We start from the raw sequence: 9,982 nt of genomic DNA on the forward strand, positions 1-9,982 counted from the left end.
AGGCATGAGAGACATGAGGTAAGGTAGCCTAGTGGTTAAGAGAGGATGAGAGGAGCTGAGGGAGAGATAGGGAGGGCTGAGGAGAGGTAGAGAGGGGCTGAGGAGAGGTAGAGAGGGGCTGAGGAGAGGTGGAGAGGGGCTGAGGAGAGGTGAGGAGAGGGAGAGGGGCTGAGGAGAGGTAGAGAGGGGCTGAGGAGAGGTAGAGAGGGCTGAGGAGAGATAGAGAGGGGCTGAGGAGAGATAGAGAGGGGCTGAGAGGGAGCTGAGGAGAGATAGGGAGGAGCTGAGGAGAGGTAGAGAGGGGCTGAGGAGAGGTAGAGAGGGGCTGAGGAGAGGTGGAGAGGGGCTGAGGAGAGATAGGGAGGAGCTGAGGAGAGGTAGAGAGGGGCTGAGGAGAGGTAGAGAGGGGCTGAGGAGAGATAGAGAGGGGCTGAGGAGAGGTAGAGAGGGGCTGAGGAGAGGTAGAGAGGGGCTGAGGAGAGGTAGAGAGGGGCTGAGGAGAGGTAGAGAGGGGCTGAGGAGAGATAGAGAGGGGCTGAGGAGAGGTGGAGAGGGGCTGAGGAGAGATAGAGAGAGGGGCTGAGGAGAGGTAGAGAGGGGCTGAGGAGAGGTAGAGAGGGGCTGAGGAGAGGGGCTGAGAGAGGGGCTGAGGAGAGGTGGAGAGGGGCTGAGGAGAGGTGGAGAGGGGCTGAGGAGAGGTAGAGAGGGGCTGAGGGGAGAGGTGGAGAGGGGCTGAGGAGAGATAGAGAGGGGCTGAGGAGAGATAGAGAGGGGCTGAGAGGGAGCGAGGAGAGATAGGGAGGAGCTGAGGAGAGGTAGAGAGGGGCTGAGGAGAGGTAGAGAGGGGCTGAGGAGAGGTGGAGAGGGGCTGAGGAGAGATAGGGAGGAGCTGAGGAGAGGTAGAGAGGGGCTGAGGAGAGGTAGAGAGGGGCTGAGGAGAGATAGAGAGGGGCTGAGGAGAGGTAGAGAGGGGCTGAGGAGAGGTAGAGAGGGGCTGAGGAGAGGTAGAGAGGGGCTGAGGAGAGGTAGAGAGGGGCTGAGGAGAGGTAGAGAGGGGCTGAGGAGAGATAGAGAGGGGCTGAGGAGAGATAGAGAGGGGCTGAGGAGAGGTAGAGAGGGGCTGAGGAGAGGTAGAGAGGGGCTGAGGAGAGGTAGAGAGGGGCTGAGGAGAGGTGGAGAGGTGGAGAGGGGCTGAGGAGAGATAGAGAGGGGCTGAGGAGAGGTAGAGAGGGGCTGAGGAGAGGTAGAGAGGGGCTGAGGAGAGGTAGAGAGGGGCTGAGGAGAGGTAGAGGGGCTGAGGAGAGGTAGAGAGGGGCTGAGGAGAGGTAGAGAGGGGCTGAGGAGAGGTAGAGAGGGGCTGAGGAGAGGTAGAGAGGGGCTGAGGAGAGGTAGAGAGGGGCTGAGAGAGATAGAGAGGGCTGAGGAGAGGTGGAGAGGGGCTGAGGAGAGATAGAGAGGGGCTGAGGAGAGGTAGAGAGGGGCTGAGGAGAGGTAGAGAGGGGCTGAGGAGAGGTAGAGAGGGGCTGAGGAGAGGGGTAGAGAGGGGCTGAGGAGAGGTGGAGAGGGGCTGAGGAGAGGTGGAGAGGGGCTGAGGAGAGGTAGAGAGGGGCTGAGGAGAGGTGGAGAGGGGCTGAGGAGAGATAGAGAGGGGCTGAGGAGAGATAGAGAGGGGCTGAGAGGGAGGGGCTGAGGAGAGATAGGGGGAGGAGCTGAGGAGAGGTAGAGAGGGGCTGAGGAGAGGTAGAGAGGGGCTGAGGAGAGGTGGAGAGGGGCTGAGGAGAGATAGGGAGGAGCTGAGGAGAGGTAGAGAGGGGCTGAGGAGAGGTAGAGAGGGGCTGAGGAGAGATAGAGAGGGGCTGAGGAGAGGTAGAGAGGGGCTGAGGAGAGGTAGAGAGGGGCTGAGGAGAGGTAGAGGGGCTGAGGAGAGGTAGAGAGGGGCTGAGGAGAGGTAGAGAGGGGCTGAGGAGAGATAGAGAGGGGCTGAGGAGAGGTGGAGAGGGGCTGAGGAGAGATAGAGAGGGGCTGAGAGAGAGAGGGGCTGAGGAGAGGTAGAGAGGGGCTGAGGAGAGGCTAGAGAGGGGCTGAGGAGAGATAGGAGAGGGCTGAGGAGAGGTAGAGAGGGGCTGAGGAGAGGAGGGGCTGAGGAGAGGTAGAGAGGGGCTGAGGAGAGGTGGAGAGGGGCTGAGGAGAGGTGGAGAGGGGCTGAGGAGAGATAGAGAGGGGCTGAGGTGGAGAGGTGGAGAGGTGGAGAGGGGCTGAGGAGAGATAGAGAGGGGCTGAGGAGAGGTGGGGCTGAGGTGGAGAGGGGCTGAGGAGAGATAGAGAGGGGCTGAGGAGAGATAGAGAGGGGCTGAGGAGAGATAGAGAGGAGCTGAGGAGAGGTGGAGAGGTGGAGAGGGGCTGAGGAGAGATAGAGAGGGGCTGAGGAGAGAGAGGAGCTGAGAGAGAGAGAGGGGCTGAGGAGAGGTGGAGAGGTGGAGAGGGGCTGAGGAGAGATAGAGAGGGGCTGAGGAGAGATAGAGAGGGGCTGAGGAGAGGTGGAGAGGTGGAGAGGGGCTGAGGAGAGATAGAGAGGGGCTGAGGAGAGATAGAGAGGGGCTGAGGAGAGGTGGAGAGGTGGAGAGGGGCTGAGGAGAGATAGAGAGGGGCTGAGGAGAGGCTGAGAGGGACTGAGGAGAGATAGGGAGGAGCTGAGGAGAGGTAGAGAGGGGCTGAGGAGAGGTAGAGAGGGGCTGAGGAGAGATAGAGAGGGGCTGAGGAGAGGTGGAGAGGGGCTGAGGAGAGAGAGAGAGGGGCTGAGGAGAGGTGGAGAGGGGCTGAGGAGAGGTGGAGAGGTGGAGAGGGGCTGAGGAGAGATAGAGAGGGGCTGAGGAGAGATAGGGAGGAGCTGAGGAGAGGTAGAGAGGGGCTGAGGAGAGATAGAGAGGGGCTGAGGAGAGGTGGAGAGGTGGAGAGGGGCTGAGGAGAGATAGAGAGGGGCTGAGGAGAGGCTGAGAGGGACTGAGGAGAGATAGGGAGGAGCTGAGGAGAGGTAGAGAGGGGCTGAGGAGAGGTGGAGAGGGAATGAGGAGAGGTGGAAAGGGGCTGAGGAGAGGTGGAGAAGGGCTGAGGAGGTAGAGAGGGGCTGAGGAGAGGTGGAGAGGGGCTGAGGAGAGACTGAGAGGGGCTGAGGAGAGGCTGAGGAGAGGCTGAGAGGGGCTGAGGAGAGGTAGAGAGGGGCTGAGGAGAGGAGAGGGGCTGAGAGGGGCTGAGGAGGAGGAGAGGCTGAGAGGGACTGAGGAGAGATAGAGAAGGGCTGAGGAGAGGAAGGGAGGGGCTGAGGAGATGTGGAGAGGGGCTGATGAGAATTATAGAGGGGCTGAGGAGAGGTGGAGAGGAGATGAGGAGAGGTAACCTGGTCCCTCCATCAGTCAGTACTAACCTGGTCCCTCCATCAGTCATTACTAACCTGGTCCCTCCATCAGTCATTACTAACCCGGTCTCTCCATCAGTCATTACTAACCTACTTCCTCCATCAGTCATTACTAACCTGGTCTCTCCATCAGTCATTACTAACCTGGCCCCTCCATCAGTCATTACTAACCTGGTTCCTCCATCAGTCATTACTAACCTGGTCTCTCCATCAGTCATTACTAACCTGGTCCCTCCATCAGTCATTACTAACCTGGTCTCTCCATCAGTCATTACTAACCTGGTCTCTCCATCAGTCATTACTAACCTGGTCCCTCCATCAGTCATTACTAACCTGGTTCCTCCATCAGTCATTATTAACCTGGTCCCTCCATCAGTCATTACTAACCTGGCCCCTCCATCAGTCATTATTAACCTGGTCTCTCCATCAGTCATTACTAACCTGGTCTCTCCATCAGTCATTACTAACCTGGTCCCTCCATCAGTCATTACTAACCTGGTCTCTCCATCAGTCATTACTAACCTGGTTCCTCCATCAGTCATTATTAACCTGGTCTCTCCATCAGTCATTACTAACCTGGTCCCTCCATCAGTCATTACTAACCTAGTCCCTCCATCAGTCATTACTAACCTGGTCCCTCCATCAGTCATTACTAACCTGGTTCCTCCATCAGTCATTATTAACCTGGTCTCTCCATCAGTCATTACTAACCTGGTCCCTCCATCAGTCATTACTAACCTGGTCCCTCCATCAGTCATTACTAACCTGGTTCCTCCATCAGTCATTACTAACCTGGTCCCTCCATCAGTCATTATTAACCTGGTCTCTCCATCAGTCATTACTAACCTGGTCCTCCATCAGTCATTACTAACCTGGTTCCTCCATCAGTCATTATTAACCTGGTCCCTCCATCAGTCTTTACTAACCTGGCCCCTCCATCAGTCATTACTAACCTGGTCTCTCCATCAGTCATTACTAACCTGGTCCCTCCATCAGTCATTACTAACCTGGTCCCTCCATCAGTCATTACTAACCTGGTTCCTCCATCAGTCATTATTAACCTGGTCCCTCCATCAGTCATTACTAACCTGGCCCCTCCATCAGTCATTATTAACCTGGTCTCTCCATCAGTCATTACTAACCTGGTCTCTCCATCAGTCATTACTAACCTGGTCCCTCCATCAGTCATTACTAACCTGGTCCCTCCATCAGTCATTACTAACCTGGTTCCTCCATCAGTCATTATTAACCTGGTCTCTCCATCAGTCATTACTAACCTGGTCCCTCCATCAGTCATTACTAACCTGGTCCCTCCATCAGTCATTACTAACCTGGTCCCTCCATCAGTCATTACTAACCTGGTTCCTCCATCAGTCATTATTAACCTGGTCTCTCCATCAGTCATTACTAACCTGGTCCCTCCATCAGTCATTACTAACCTGGTCCCTCCATCAGTCAGTACTAACCTGGTTCCTCCATCAGTCATTACTAACCTGGTCCCTCCATCAGTCATTATTAACCTGGTCTCTCCATCAGTCATTACTAACCTGGTTCCTCCATCAGTCATTATTAACCTGGTCTCTCCATCAGTCATTACTAACCTGGTTCCTCCATCAGTCATTACTAACCTGGTCCCTCCATCAGTCAGTACTAACCTGGTCCCTCCATCAATCATTACTAACCTGGTCCCTCCATCAGTCATTACTAACCTGGTCTCTCCATCAGTCATTATTAACCTGGTCCCTCCATCAGTCATTACTAACCTGGCCCCTCCATCAGTCATTATTAACCTGGTCTCTCCATCAGTCATTACTAACCTGGTCCCTCCATCAGTCATTACTAACCTGGTTCCTCCATCAGTCATTATTAACCTGGTCTCTCCATCAGTCATTACTAACCTGGTCCCTCCATCAGTCATTACTAACCTAGTCCCTCCATCAGTCATTACTAACCTGGTCCCTCCATCAGTCATTACTAACCTGGTTCCTCCATCAGTCATTATTAACCTGGTCTCTCCATCAGTCATTACTAACCTGGTCCCTCCATCAGTCATTACTAACCTGGTCCCTCCATCAGTCATTACTAACCTGGTTCCTCCATCAGTCATTACTAACCTGGTCCCTCCATCAGTCATTATTAACCTGGTCTCTCCATCAGTCATTACTAACCTGGTCCCTCCATCAGTCATTACTAACCTGGTTCCTCCATCAGTCATTATTAACCTGGTCCCTCCATCAGTCTTTACTAACCTGGCCCCTCCATCAGTCATTACTAACCTGGTCTCTCCATCAGTCATTACTAACCTGGTCCCTCCATCAGTCATTACTAACCTGGTCCCTCCATCAGTCATTACTAACCTGGTTCCTCCATCAGTCATTATTAACCTGGTCCCTCCATCAGTCATTACTAACCTGGCCCCTCCATCAGTCATTATTAACCTGGTCTCTCCATCAGTCATTACTAACCTGGTCTCTCCATCAGTCATTACTAACCTGGTCCCTCCATCAGTCATTACTAACCTGGTCCCTCCATCAGTCATTACTAACCTGGTTCCTCCATCAGTCATTATTAACCTGGTCTCTCCATCAGTCATTACTAACCTGGTCCCTCCATCAGTCATTACTAACCTAGTCCCTCCATCAGTCATTACTAACCTGGTCCCTCCATCAGTCATTACTAACCTGGTTCCTCCATCAGTCATTATTAACCTGGTCTCTCCATCAGTCATTACTAACCTGGTCCCTCCATCAGTCATTACTAACCTGGTCCCTCCATCAGTCAGTACTAACCTGGTTCCTCCATCAGTCATTACTAACCTGGTCCCTCCATCAGTCATTATTAACCTGGTCTCTCCATCAGTCATTACTAACCTGGTTCCTCCATCAGTCATTATTAACCTGGTCTCTCCATCAGTCATTACTAACCTGGTTCCTCCATCAGTCATTACTAACCTGGTCCCTCCATCAGTCAGTACTAACCTGGTCCCTCCATCAGTCATTACTAACCTGGTCCCTCCATCAGTCATTACTAACCTGGTCTCTCCATCAGTCATTATTAACCTGGTCCCTCCATCAGTCATTACTAACCTGGCCCCTCCATCAGTCATTATTAACCTGGTCTCTCCATCAGTCATTACTAACCTGGTCTCTCCATCAGTCATTACTAACCTGGTCTCTCCATCAGTCATTATTAACCTGGTCTCTCCATCAGTCATTACTAACCTGGTCCCTCCATCAGTCAGTACTAACCTGGTCTCTCCATCAGTCAGTACTAACCTGGTCCCTCCATCAGTCATTACTAACCTGGTCCCTCCATCAGTCAGTACTAACCTGGTCCCTCCATCAGTCAGTACTAACCTGGTCCCTCCATCAGTCAGTACTAACCTGGTCCCTCCATCAGTCATTACTAACCTGGTCCCTCCATCAGTCATTACTAACCTGGTCCCTCCATCAGTCAGTACTAACCTGGTTCCTCCATCAGTCATTACTAACCTGGTTCCTCCATCAGTCAGTACTAACCTGGTCCCTCCATCATAGCTGTAATTCTGTTAGACTGTAACTACTGAAGCTATTCAGTTACATGTTCTCTTCTCCTTTCCCTGCTCACTCTTCAGCATGCTGGGAGTGCTGTGCACGGTTTACTAATTAAATGTTGAGCTCTCACACTTGCTGCTTCTCTTCCAATCTCTCTTGGTCTTTTATCTTTACGCACTTTCCGTCTACACACAGTCACATCCTCTCCCTCTACCTGCCTCTCTGTATCTCTACCCCCCACCTCTCCTTCTACCTGCCTCTCTGTATCTCTCTGTATCTCTACCCCCCCACCTCTCCTTCTACCTGACTCTCTGCATCTCTACCCCCACCTCTCCTTCTACCTGCCTCTCTGTATCTCTACCCCCACCTCTCCCTCTACCTGCCTCTCTGTATCTCTACCCCCCACCTCTCCTTCTACCTGCCTCTCTGTATCTCTCTGTATCTCTACCCCCACCTCTCCTTCTACCTGCCTCTCTGTATCTCTCTGTATCTCTACCCCCCACCTCTCCTTCTACCTGCCTCTCTGTATCTCTCTGTATCTCTACCCCCCACCTCTCCTTCTACCTGCCTCTCTGTATCTCTACCCCCACCTCTCCTTCTACCTACCTCTCTGTATATCTACCCCCCCCACCTCTCCTTCTACCTGCCTCTCAGTATCTCTACCCCCCCCCCACCTCTCCTTCTACCTGCCTCTCTGTATCTCTACCCCCCCCATCTCTCCTTCAGCCTGACTCCCTGTATCTCTCTGGCTCGTTTACTGACTGATGGACTGGCTAACTGTTTGACTGGCTGGCTGGCTGACTGACTGACTGGGTGACTGATTGACTGGCTGGCTGGCTGGCTGATTGACTGGGTGACTGACTGACTGGCTGGCTGGCTGACTGGCTGGCTGACTGAATGGCTGGCTGACTGACTGGGTAACTGACTGACTGATTGGGTGACTAACTGACTGACTGACTGGCTGGGTGACTGACTGGGTGACTGATAACTGACTGACTGACTAACTGACTGACTGACTGGGTAACTGACTAACTGACTGACTGACTGACTGACTGGGTGACTGACTGACTGGCTGGGTGACTGACTGGGTGACTGACTGACTGACTGGGTGACTGACTAACTGACTGACTGACTGACTGACTGGCTGGCTGACTGGGTAACTGACTAACTGACTGGCTGGCTGACTAACTGACTGACTGACTGACTGACTGACTGACTGACTGACTGACTGACTGACTGACTGACTGAATGATTGAATGACTGACTGACTGGCTGACTGACTGGCTGACTGGCTGACTGGGTAACTGACTAACTGACTGACTGACTGACTGACTAACTGACTGACTGACTGACTGACTGACTGGCTGACTGACTGACTAACTGACTGACTGACAGACTGGCTGACTGGCTGGCTGACTGGCTGACTGGGTAACTGACTGGCTGGCTGACTAACTGACTGGCTGGCTGACTGGCTGGCTGACTGACTGACTGACTGACTGGCTGACTGGGTAACTGACTAACTGACTGACTGACTGACTGACTAACTGGCTGACTGACTGACTGGCTGACTGACTGACCGACCGACCCACCGACTGATTGTTTCTGGGCTCCCTGACTCCTGGCAGATAGACCGACCAACTGATTGTTTCTGGGCTCCCTGACTCCTGGCAGATAGACCGACCAACTGATTGTTTCTGGGCTCCTGACTCCTGGCAGTTAGACCGGCCAACTGATTGTTTCTGGGCTCCCTGACTCCTGGCAGATAGACCGACCAACTGATTGTTTCTGGGCTCCCTGACTCCTGGCAGATAGACCGACCAACTGATTGTTTCTGGGCTCCCTGACTCCTGGCAGATAGACCGACCAACTGATTGTTTCTGGGCTCCCTGACTCCTGGCAGATAGACCGACCAACTGATTGTTTCTGGGCTCCCTGACTCCTGGCAGATAGACCGACCAACTGATTGTTTCTGGGCTCCCTGACTCCTGGCAGATAGACCGACCAACTGATTGTTTCTGGGCTCCCTGACTCCTGGCAGTTAGACTGCCAACTGATTGTTTCTGGGCTCTCTGACTCCTGGCAGATAGACCGACCAACTGATTGTTTCTGGGCTCCCTGACTCCTGGCAGATAGACCGACCAACTGATTGTTTCTGGGCTCCCTGACTCCTGGCAGATAGACCGACCAACTGATTGTTTCTGGGCTCCCTGACTCCTGGCAGTTAGACCGGCCAACTGATTGTTTCTGGGCTCCCTGACTCCTGGCAGATAGACCGACCAACTGATTGTTTCTGGGCTCCCTGACTCCTGGCAGATAGACCGGCCAACTGATTGTTTCTGGGCTCCCTGACTCCTGGCAGATAGACCGACCAACTGATTGTTTCTGGGCTCCCTGACTCCCAGTACTGCCCTTGAATACACTTCTGGCTCAGAGAGAGAACAATTTAATTAGCCAAGTTATTCATAGATAGAAAGGTGATTATAAAAAGTTAATTACAGAAATGCAAGTCATGATGGAATACGACACCGCATCTCAGTCTCTGATACGTGTGGCTGGCTGACTGACTGACTGACTGACTGACTGACTGACTGACTGACTGGCTGACTGACTGGGTAAGTCATGATGGAATACGACACCACATCTCAGTCTCTGATACGTTCTGCAACATCATATACAACGTTTAAATCTGCATATACCACACCCCTTTACATCATCTCAGTCTCTGATACGTTCTGCAACATCATATACAACGTTTAAATCTGCATATACCACACCCCTTTACATCATCTCAGTCTCTGATACGTTCTGCAACATCATATACAACGTTTAAATCTGCATATACCACACCCCTTTACATCATCTCAGTCTCTGATACGTTCTGCAACATCATATACAACATTTAAATCTGCATATACCACACCCCTTTACATCATCTCAGTCTCTGATACGTTCTGCAACATCATATACAACGTTTAAATCTGCATATACCACACCCATTTACAGCAAAATAACATCACATCATAGTACTGTAGTCATT

Source organism: Oncorhynchus tshawytscha, unplaced genomic scaffold, assembly GCF_018296145.1.
Source record: "Oncorhynchus tshawytscha isolate Ot180627B unplaced genomic scaffold, Otsh_v2.0 Un_scaffold_16528_pilon_pilon, whole genome shotgun sequence".
NCBI lineage: Eukaryota > Metazoa > Chordata > Actinopteri > Salmoniformes > Salmonidae > Oncorhynchus > Oncorhynchus tshawytscha.